Source organism: Puma concolor, chromosome E2, assembly GCF_028749965.1.
Source record: "Puma concolor isolate L17-30 chromosome E2, mPumCon1.1.hap2, whole genome shotgun sequence".
NCBI lineage: Eukaryota > Metazoa > Chordata > Mammalia > Carnivora > Felidae > Puma > Puma concolor.
In genome coordinates this window covers 30,477,797-30,488,988 of record NC_141681.1, presented here as the reverse complement: position 1 = coordinate 30,488,988, position 11,192 = coordinate 30,477,797, and positions in this window count along the sequence as shown.

Here is an 11,192-nt window from a genome sequence, read left to right as displayed (position 1 = left end):
ACTCAGTTTTCAGAAAAGGTAACTGAGCTTCCGGGAGATAGAATTAACTTTCTTAATGCCCTAGAGCTGGGAAGATCTCAACCCAAGTCTCACGTCGCCGAATCGTTTTTCATCTCCGATGCCCCCCTGCCATCTTCCTGCCCAGAGTAATGCGCTGAGTGGCTTTGTCGTAAGGTGATATATTTGTGGGAACAAGCGAGCTGCTGTTAACAAACAAGTCCCCAGAGCTCAGGAATGTCGTACAGTAATTGTTTATTTCTTATTCACGACATGGCCCCCCACAGACTTGCTCTGTGTGTGTGTGTGCGAGTTGGCATGTGCATGCCCATGTATGCATGCACTCTCCTCCATACAGTCATTCAGGGATTCAGGCTCCTTGAGTCTAGTGAACTCTAGAGCCCATCCCTTGGGCAGTGTAGTTCTCCTCTAGATTCTCTGCATGTCTTCAGCAGATCCAGGGAGCTAAGAGTGAGCAGAGCCGATAGCCCACGGGAGGGGATACGTACGAGCCGGGGCTGGGGAAGTGGTGTTATCATCTGTGGTCACCTTTCTGTGGCCAGCACTCATCATACAGTTCCACCTAACTGCCCAGAAGACCGGAAAATGTAGTCTAACCGTGTGCCCAGGAGACACAAAATTTGGGATTTGGTGAACGCAAATTAACCCCTGTTATGGGAGAGAATGGGCGGAGTATTCCAGAACTGAGTTACACAGCCAGGTTGTAGTTTTCTATGTTCTGAAAAAAAAAAAAAAAAAAAAAAGGCAGAAATACGAGTCAGCCAGAGCAACAGATAATTAAACAACCGTGGATACAGCAGAATATCACCTGATCAGAAGTTCTCTGTTAATGTTTCATTTTCGGTTAACACGATATTTTGGCTAAAGGAGGGCTAGACGAGAAGTCTTTGGGTTTCAAATCTTATTGCTGAAAATCTTTCCAAGATGTGGTGTTTCACGTTCCTGCCTCAGGAAGTTCAATGTGGTAAATTCAGCGAATATTTTCTCAGTGACTGAGGATCTCACAGGGCTTCTGGGTTGCCATTCGGAATAAACATCAGTTTTCACGGCACAGGCGCGGGTGTGTGAGAGAGCGGATATGAATCCGCGGTGATCAGAAAATGTCTTTTCGATTTTTTTTTTTTTTTTTTTTTTGCTCCTAACTTCTGTTGTTTTTATGGCATTTCTCTGATTTCCAAAACCCCTCACGGTCATTGTGGAAAGGCTGGAAAATGCCGAAAGGTAAAAACTGCAGAACAAAATACCTTCTAATTTTACAATCTAGAAGCAGCCACGGTTAGCGTTTTGGGTTCCATTTGCTTCATTTTTCTTTCTCCCTTTCTTTCTGCCTCTGTCCCGCTTCTATATTCATATAAGTGAGTTAATAGTATAAATGCAGTTTTACATCTTGTAATGGGTCTTCTTATTAATTACACGAGGATTTTCCCTTGTCATGAATAGCGCTTTGAAAATACCATTTATACCCATCATAATATTCCACTATGAGTAACTATGATATTCCCAGATCTTTCTCTGCAATTAGGTGAACCTTTTCTTCATTCCATATTACAAAATAGCATTGCAATGAACATCTCTGTACATGAATCTATATATGCTTCTTCTTTTTTTTTTTAGGAAAAATTCTCAGAAGTGGCATTACCAGGCCAATGGACATGAACATGTATTTTTTAATATTTATTTATTTTTGGAGAGACAGAGAGAGACAGAGCATGAGCAAGGAGGGGCACAGAGAGAGGGAGACACAGAATCCGAAGCAGGCTCCGGGGCTCCGAGCTGTCAGCACAGAGCCCGACGCGGGGCTCGAACTCACAAACTGCGAGATCATGACCTGAGCCGAAGTCAGACGCTCAACCGACTGAGCCACCCAGGCGCCCCTCATATGTTTATGTTTGGTACGTTAACAAGCATGGAGGGTCTTTTAATCTTTACTCATTTGCCAAGTGAAAAATTGGATTTTATCAATTTTAGTTTACATTTTGTGACTATCAAAATCACCTTTTATGCTTCTTAACCATTTGCATCCTCGATACCCCATCTATTCCTAGCCTCTGTCTATATTTTCCATTGCCTCTTGATTTTTTTAATTGATTTTTGCAATCTCTTTATTCTTTGAAAATAATATTTTCATCATTCTTCTGGAAAAAAATTTCCCGTTTGTCTTCAAGTTGCTGTTATCAGCTTATTAACTTGTCACTTATCTTTTTTTTTTCTCTCCAATGAAGAGCGAAGGAGCATGTTTCTGGTTAATCGAGAATTCTAATTAGCTGACTCCTGGTTGATGTAACAATCAAGATTTTGTGGTGTGTGGGGGGGGGTCATTTATTCGGGGCCATGTTGTGAAGTTATATTACATTTTCAAATAAAAGATGAAGTTAGAAAGGAATGTGAACTGGCTTCCTGTCTCCTCTCCTGGTCAACAACCATTAAAATCTCCATTTTGAGGGCAATGTTGTTTCTTGGGGCTGAAGATAAAGTAAATAGAAAGCAATGAGATTGCAACGGAGCTATAAATAGCCCTTTGTGTTAAAGTCAATAAAAAAAAAAAAATCAGCACGAATTTCTGGTAAAGCCAGTAGAGTTCAAATAGCCCCCTACCTCTCCCACTCCCCAAATCCTTGAGAAGTAAAAAGGGAACATTTACAAAGCATCAGTCTCTGATCCGAATTCCTAAGGCCCAGCCTCAGATGGGTTTTGCTGGCAAAGCTTTCACACACACAGCTGTCAACTAGAACGTCCACAACAGTATAACATTACCCACTGTGTAATAAAGTGTATAAAGCTAGTGTAATAGCTTTATACTAACTCCTTGGAGTGTTAATACCTGCTACATTAAGGAGGGGCTCTCAAAGCGAATAAATTTGAGAAGTGCAGGGTGAAACAAAGTTAAATGGTTTTCTTTGTTGCAGGACTTATCAGGTCCTTTGACAAGATTCGTATACGCACGAATCTCTAAGACAGGATGTTCCACATTCCCACACTGATTTGATCATAGAGCCTCCTGTTTGAGAAATAACCTGGGAGAAGAGACTTAGACAGAACAGTCTTTGAAACATGTTGCCCGAACCCAAAACAATGATTGTAATTGTGTCCATCTGGGGCACTGTGACCAGCTGACAGAGGAGGTATTTGGGGGCATACATAAATAATTAGGTAAGAAGAAGAAGGAAGGAAGAGTTAGGTAACATAAATAATCAGGTAAATAAATTAAGAGCTCCCTAGTTGTCAAAACCTTTTTCTGCTTATCATCTCGAAGAATTTTCACAACTATATGAACTAGGCACTAAATCGTGAATGAGGCCGTATGGCTAGTGCCTCTGAGGTCTGGGCTTGAATCCTGATTCCACATAACCCGTGTGACCATAGGCGACTTACTTAACCTCTCTGTGCCTCAGCTCAAGTAGCAACAGCACTTCCCGCATGGAGTTGTAGCGAATATGAAAAGAAATAGGACGCATACTGCACTCAGAGTAGTACCTAGCATATGTTTTTTATTCCATTCATTTTAGCTATTTTTATTCCCATATTACAGCTGCATAAGCTGAGGCTCAGAGAGGTTAAAGATCCTGGAGGATATCGTAAGGACAATAAGAGGAAAAGCTTGGCTTTGAACACAGACGGTTTGACTTTAGAATTTTGTTCTTTTTTTTTTTTTTTCAACGTTTATTTATTTTTGGGACAGAGAGAAACAGAGCATGAACGGGTGAGGGGCAGAGAGAGAGGGAGACACAGAATCGGAAACAGGCTCCAGGCTCTGAGTCATCAGCCCAGAGCCTGACGCGGGGCTCGAACTCACGGACCGCAAGATCGTGACCTGGCTGAAGTCGGACACTTAACCGACTGCGCCACCCAGGCGCCCCTAGAATTTTGTTCTTGAGGGGCGCCTGGGTGGCTCCGGCGGTTAGGCGTCCGACTTCGGCCCAGGTCAGGATCTCACGGCATGTGAGTTCGAGCCCCGCGACAGCTCGGAGCCTGGAGCCTGCTTCCGATTCTGCGACTGCCCCTCCCCTGCTCCCTTGCACCCTCCCTCTCTCTCTCTCTCTCTCAAAAATAAATAAAAGTTGTTTAAAAAATTCTTAAAAAAAAAAAAAGAATTTTGTTCCCAAATATTATACTCACTCTCACTGTGCTCTGTTTCTGTGAACAGCTCGGCATCCTCATACAGTCTGTATAAACACAGGCCGTGTCTTGTCCGGCGGGGGAGGGGCGGGCCAGCTACCCAACAAAACTCTTCCTCCCTCTTCTATAGAGTAGCGCTCTTGAACAGAGGCAGGTGCCAACCCCCCCAGGGAGAAACTTCCCGGGATCCCTTGCACCTGGTTGTGGTCACGGGACCAGTTCTCACCCTTCAAGCGCGTCCCTTCCGGGGTGGACCTTGAGACAAATGGGTGCCCTCCTCCTGCCCTCGCCAAATGCGTGCGGGTTACAGCCAGGCCCCAGGGCAGGGCGGAGTCTTACGTCACCAGATGGGCGGAGCCTGGGCCTGGAAAAGTCACCACTTGCGGGGGGGGGGGGGGGGTAGGGGTTGGGGGGGAATACTCTCGGCCGAGTTCACCTGCACTTGACACACAGGGAAGCCCGAGAGAAACATCTACGGAAACGTGGGGGGTTATTCGTTGTAGCAGCTCGCAGAGCTGTGCGCACCGTCCGTGTGAACACGCGCATTTATTCAAATCTCTCTCAATATTCCTCCGGGCGGACTCAGATAGCCTAGGCGGCTGCCGCCTTCCGATTCCGTCTAGCCCGTTTTTTAGTTTGTCATCAAATGTTTACTGCCAGCGTAATGAACGGTGTTAATACGGAGAGGGACACCAAACAGCCCAGCATAAAAGCCGACAGTGGCCATAAACCTGCACTTTGCCACATACAGCGTTTCCATAGTTGGAGGAAACACGTTTCCCGGACAAAAGATATAACTATATATCTTCGGATTTTATGGGCTGCAGATTACTCTAATTATCATAAAAAATTACTGCCGCTAATAAAAATTCTATTATAAGTTACTTATAGTAATCTCCAGGGTACCACACTTAGCCAAGAAAAGGTTGTAATTAACGTTACACTGCCGGGAGTTTGTGCCTCAACACTCCCGAAACACCAGCCGTGTCTCTGAACCCCTTCACGACTTCCCAGCCCCCTTGCTTCTTCCCTCACACCCCTCCCCGGTTTTTGGTCAAAGTTCCCTTCGTTGTTTTCATTTTGCAGGATGTGGTTGGGGCCTAGAATAATGACCCATCTCGGACGCAAATGACGTAAATGAACTTTTAGAGTTACAACTCTCCGGGTGGATTTGGCCTCCCCTGGGGCCTCCAGTGTGTCAGTGGAAGGATGTAATCGAAAGGAAGGCTTGAAGAATCCCCGCCCGAAAGGGAAACATGATTTTTGCAAAATTGGTGGAAACCGCGGGGTGTTCATGCGAAAACACAATGCTTAGTTTTTTTGTTTGACAAGACAACAATTGGTATTTTCCCTTTCAGCACTGCTATGTGGGGTTTTTTTTGGGAATTGTCCTCTGTGAGGGTTGATGACTCTTCGGTGACCTTGAAAACTCTCGCCAACGATACCAGTTCTAACTGGTAATTTCATTACCCTCCCTCAGTCCTCGGCCTCGGAATTAAACATCAAAATAACTGCGCTCTCTCTCTCTCTCTCTCTCTCTCTCTCGAGCTCCCCGAATGACGAAGCATTCGTCCCAGGAATTAAGCCCGAAGTGGGACCGGTGGTCATTCTCCTAAACAGGGTTTCAATTGCTTCTGCACAGGGGTGAATCAGCATTTTAATGAACGGGCCTAGAAAATGAAATAGCCCGTTTGAGTTTGCTTTAAAATAAGCCACGTATTTCAGCAATGACTTGTGGCAGATTAATTGCTATCAGTAAGGGGAAAAGTATGTCTCAGACTTTTCCTGGCTCGTTTGAAAGAGGCACTTTGGAGCTGGGCGGTAGAGGGAGGCCTTGGCTGAGGACGCCTGTGGTCAGCCCGGGTGTGGGGTGAGCGCAGAGAGCTTCTTAGGGTGCCCCAAACAGTCCCTGACCACAGCCTGGCCTCCTGATAGAGGGGCAGCGGGCAAGGGGCGCCTGGGTGGCTCAGTCGGTTAAGCGTCTGACTTCGGCTCAGGTCATGATCTCGCGGTTCGTGAGTTCGAGCCCCGCGTCGGGCTCCGTGCCGACAGCTCAGAGCCCGGAGCCTGCTTCGGATTCTGTATCTCCTCCTCTCTCTGCCCCTCCCATGCTCATGCTCTGTCTCTCTCTGTCTCTGAATAATAAATAAACGTTAAAAAAAAAAAAATGATGTTAAAAAAGAGGGGCAGTGGGCAAAACTCATCAGACACTGAGATTTCATCTCAGATTAATTTGTTTGGATTTTAATAAATGAGGAAGGAGGCGAATGGGGAGTTTGCGATCTTCCCGCCTCTACGGACAACCCAGAGCTTGTTTCTAACTGGAGGAAAAGGAGATCTGCTTGGCAGATTTGCTTGGAACGCAGATCTCATGAGGGCCAGGATTCTGTATCATTCCTTAAAGCCTCTTGAATAAACAGGGTAGCACTGCGATGGGGTGTGTGTTTAATAAATACTGTCAAAGGAACGAATCCATGAAGGACCTATCAGGAAAAAATTGAAAATAGAAATAGACCCGGAAAAGGGGGCCTGGGTGGCTCAGTCAGTTAAGTGTCCGACTCTTGATTTCGGCTCCGGTCGTGATCTCGCGGTCTATGAGATCCAGCCCCGCGTCAGGCTCTGTGCTGACAGCGTGGAGCCTGCTTGGGATTTTCCCTCCCCGCCCCCTCTCAAAAACAAATAAAGTAAAAAAGAAAAAAAAGAAACAGACCAGGAAAAATTATTGGGTGTCTTACTTAACACACCCAAGATCCTATGGATCTTGGATTCTACCGGATTGCACATTTATTCCTTGAGCTAGCCTAATACCAACTTCATCCACTGATTCAAGGTGCTGACGGGGTTGACACGGCTGCTTAGAACATTGAGGGCAAAGCCTTAGAGGAATCGGGCCAAAGGAGAATTGTCTTCGCCCATGAATGTGGGTACCCAACTCCAGCCAGTTCCATAGCACCCTTCCTCCCAGAGCCAGCCCAGCCCTGCGGAAACAGAATGCACGCTGGCCCCGCGAACACCTGGCTTTGAACTTCTCTGCCATTTATTGGCTGTGCAACTTTGGGTGAGGCGCTCAGCCTCGTTGAGCTTGGAATTCCTCATCTGTAAAACAGGACAAATGCACCCACTCCCTAGCCCAGGGGCCGACAGAATGAACTCCCTCATAAGTCCCGCCCTTCCTTTTCTATTTAGAAACGCTTCTCTCCCTCCCTGTTGTCATTCTGCCTAGACTGCGCCTCGCTCTCTGCGGCCCAAGTTCGGGACCATCCAAACCGCAGCTTGCTGTTCATTCAGGTTCCCACGGTTGAGGTACCTCGCATGCAACTCATTTTTCTGTTTCCAGAGCTTCGTGTGGTCGAGACCAGCAGAGGATACACATCCCGAAAGGAGACAGGACGCGGCAGGGAGGCCGGCCATGGGATTTTTTGTTCCAGCCCCCCCTCCCCCCTAACTGAGTGGCTTCAGCTAAGTCACATAATTTCTGGGTGTCTCAGTTTTTGCATCTGAAAATAAAAAGGGGGGGGGGGTTTCAAGAGAAACTTGCACAAAAGATACACACACGTCATGTGCCTGGTACCCAACAGTCGGTTCGTGGTGGTGGCTGAAAGGAAAAATCGATACGAGAAAAAAATTCCCCTTGGAATCTGGAAGTGGGAGAGCACCGATATCATTTCTCCTTCTCTCACCCTCCACTCCTCATTTTTCCTTGGAAGTCAAAGAAGTGAGATGTCAACTTGGCGAAGAGTGGGCTTTCGGTAGCTGCGTCTGACTCCCCGGTGAGCTCCCCACCCCCCCGCCATGTTGGGAGCCGTTTCAAGGCCTGTCGGGAAGTCAGGCTACTGATGAGGTGTGGGGCTCCTGAGATGTCATCTCTGACAGCCCCGCTTTGATTTGGAACGAACTGGAAGCAATTTCGCCAGCCTCAGCCGAGAAAGCACCTGAGCAGACGCCTTATTTCAGTTATCTGTCGCCGTGTAACAAATCGCCCCAAAACTTCGAGCTTTAAAACAACCTTTTCCTGCTCGCGGTTCTGTGGATTGGCAATTTGAGCAGGTGTCAACGCAGCAGGGATGGCCCATGTCTGCTTCTCGCGGGGCTGGCTGGGGGGCTAGAGGTTCTCTGACGGCCTCGTTCATGGGAACCTGCTGCCAGCTGTCACTTAGAGCACCGTGATTCTCCTCCATGTGATTTCTCCCTCCATAGGGTCTCCCGACATTCAAACAATCTAGACTGAGCAAGAATGTTCCAGAAGGAGATGCAGAAGTTGCCAGGGCTCTGAAGGCCCAACCTTGGAAGTTGGACAATGCCACCCCTGCCGCATTCTAAAGGTCAAAAAAGAAGCCTCAGGGCCGTTCCAGATCCAAGAAGAGGGGAAAGCAGGCTCCACCTCTTGATGGGAGAGGTGGCTCACTTAAAAGTACGAAAAGGCATTCAGGAGGAGAGGGATTGTTATAGCCAGTCGTCAAAAATCAGGTCATCGGAATCAGGTCTCGATGCAGATCTGATGCAGAGCCTCGATGCAGACCCTCGATGCAGAGCCTCGATGCAGAGCAGGGGAGGGGCAGAAAGAGAAGGAGACACCGAATCCAAAGCAGGCTCCGGGCTCCGAGCTGTCAGCACAGAGCCCGACGCGGGGCTCGAACTCACGAACCGCGAGATCATGACCTGAGCCGAAGTCGGACGCTTAACCGATGGAGCCACCCAGGCGCCCCAAAGCTGGGTAATTCTTTGTGGTGGAGGCTGGTCCCACACCCGAGACGTTTAGCCGCATCCCTGGCACCCACGCCCTAGACGCTGGTGGTGCCTCCCCTCCCCATTGTGACAAAAAATGTCTCCCAACGTTGCCGGATGTCCCCGGGTTGTGATCCACCATGATGGCGGAGGGACCGCTGGGCTTCAAGATTTGCAACACGTCTGGAGCCTCACCTTGCCCCACCTTACCTGCAGTCCCACAAGATGCTCGGCGAGGGTCAGCAATCTCATCTGTCGAGGCACGGCAGCCATTAATAATCTCCCTTGACGAGTAAGATCCTGTGAGGATAGAATGAGATTTTGAACGGGAAGAGCCTGGGCAACCTGTCCTCCTAGGATTTAGGGACCTACTGCTCACGGTCTGGCCCGGGCACCGCTACACGTCCAAGGCCTTTGCCTCAGAAGGTAATTATGTGGGGGCTCTGGCTGCTGTTAGCGGTCGATAGTAACATCGACCATCATAGTTGTCATCGTTGCTGCCTATCAGGTGCTTAAAACGTGTCAGACGGCCTGTCGCCGTCGATATTCGCCATCTTGAGTAGCGCTCACGACAGCCCGCAGAGGTAGGGATCCTTGTCCCTGTTGATGGGGACCAAATGATGGCGGAGAGAAGGTGGAGAGGCCGGCCCAAGCCAGGAGGTGGTAGAGAAAACCAGGCACGCCACCCTCCAGGGTGGCATCCCGTTCGGTGTGGTCAGAGCGTCAAGAGAACAGAGCCGCCTTGAGAGGTGGGATGAGGAAGTAGAAGGGCGGGCGAGTTGGGGGCTGGGGACACCTGCTCAGGGCTGGTTTTAGAGGTGGCTGCTCCATAGCCTGGACCCTCCTCATAATGACGACCATCGTAGGGAGTTTACTGGGCGCTCACTAGGTGAAGGGCCCTTCATGAGGGATCTCCTCCAATCCTCACAAGCAGGCTAGGAGGCCAGTGCTCCCACTGTCCCATTTGACAGAGGAGAATCCAGAAGGCCAGAGTGGCCCCCAGTCACACAGCAAGGGAGCCATGGGGCCAGGGTTCCGGCCCAGCTCTGGGCCGCTCGCGGCCCTTCTTTACATTCGCCCCCTGTCATCGCCCTGGCGGTGCCCCAGCCACCCCGGATGCCTACCGTCCCTGCTCTGGCCCTCTTCCCCAGCACACGCACGCGGTCCATTCCGGAATGGCGGCATTTTGCTCGGCAGCGATTTTGGGCCTGCTCTGACACCGACTGCAGCCTTAACCTCCCCGCCCTCTCCTCCCGGCAGACAATGCTTTGGGTTCTCCTGCTGTTTTACTTCTCGTTTCACAAGCCCCATGCCGGCCCAAGAGGTGGCTGTCAGGCACGCGAACTGGGTGTCGGGGAGAATCGCCGCGCTGGTTCACTAAAAATCAACGGCGGCTGGCGGTCACGCTGCCCTGGCTGGCCTCGTCTCCTGGGCAGTCACCACACAGCCCAGTCAACGCCCTCCCGCCCAGCGAGGACTCACACTGCCACCGAGGAAAAAATAACGGTCCGACGCCCTTGAGGAAGGAAGGAACTCTGGAAAGGGTAGCCGGCTTGGGCAATGAATGGGTTTCCTCAGCACACAGATAAACAGTTTATAGTTCTGAAATCCTGTGTTTGATTTTCACATCTGCTCTCACTCTTGCGATTGGCACTGAAGGCAGCCAACTGTGCCCTCGAGTGGCAGCCGAAGCCTGAAATCAGCTCCCCGCCTCCCACCCCCCACCCCCCTCAGCCAAGGGGCCGAGTTTTTGCGTCGTGGCTGTTGGAACGCATTTTAACTCAGGGGATACGTGTTGTGCCAAAAGGGAGATTTCTATCTCTCGCTTCAGCAAATGCTTATTGAGGGCCTACCGTGGGCCAAGAGACTCCCCGTTGGGGTCACACGAAGGCACAGTTTGGTGGGGCGGGAAGTCTGCTTGGGCGTGTGTGGCCTCGCCATACGATGGGTGGCTGGGACAGGACGCAAGCCTGCTTAAAAAGAGCCGTTGTTCCGGATGACAGGTTCCCAAGTGAAACTCATGCTGACGTTTATTTCTTTTAGAAAACTTGGACCTCTCGTGGGACGCCCGGGTGGCTCGGGCGGTTAAGCGTCCAACTTTGGCTCAGGTCACGATCTCACGGTCCGTGGGTTCAAGCCCCGCGTCGGGCTCTGTGCTGACAGCTCAGGGCCTGGAGCCTGCTTCAGATTCTGTGCCTCCCTCTCTCTCTGCCCCCCTCCACTCTCAAAAATAAATAAACATTTAGGGGCGCCTGAGTGGTTCAGTCAGTCAGGCGACCGACTTCGGCTCAGGTCACGATCTCGCGGTCTGTGGGTTCGAGCCCCGCGTCAGG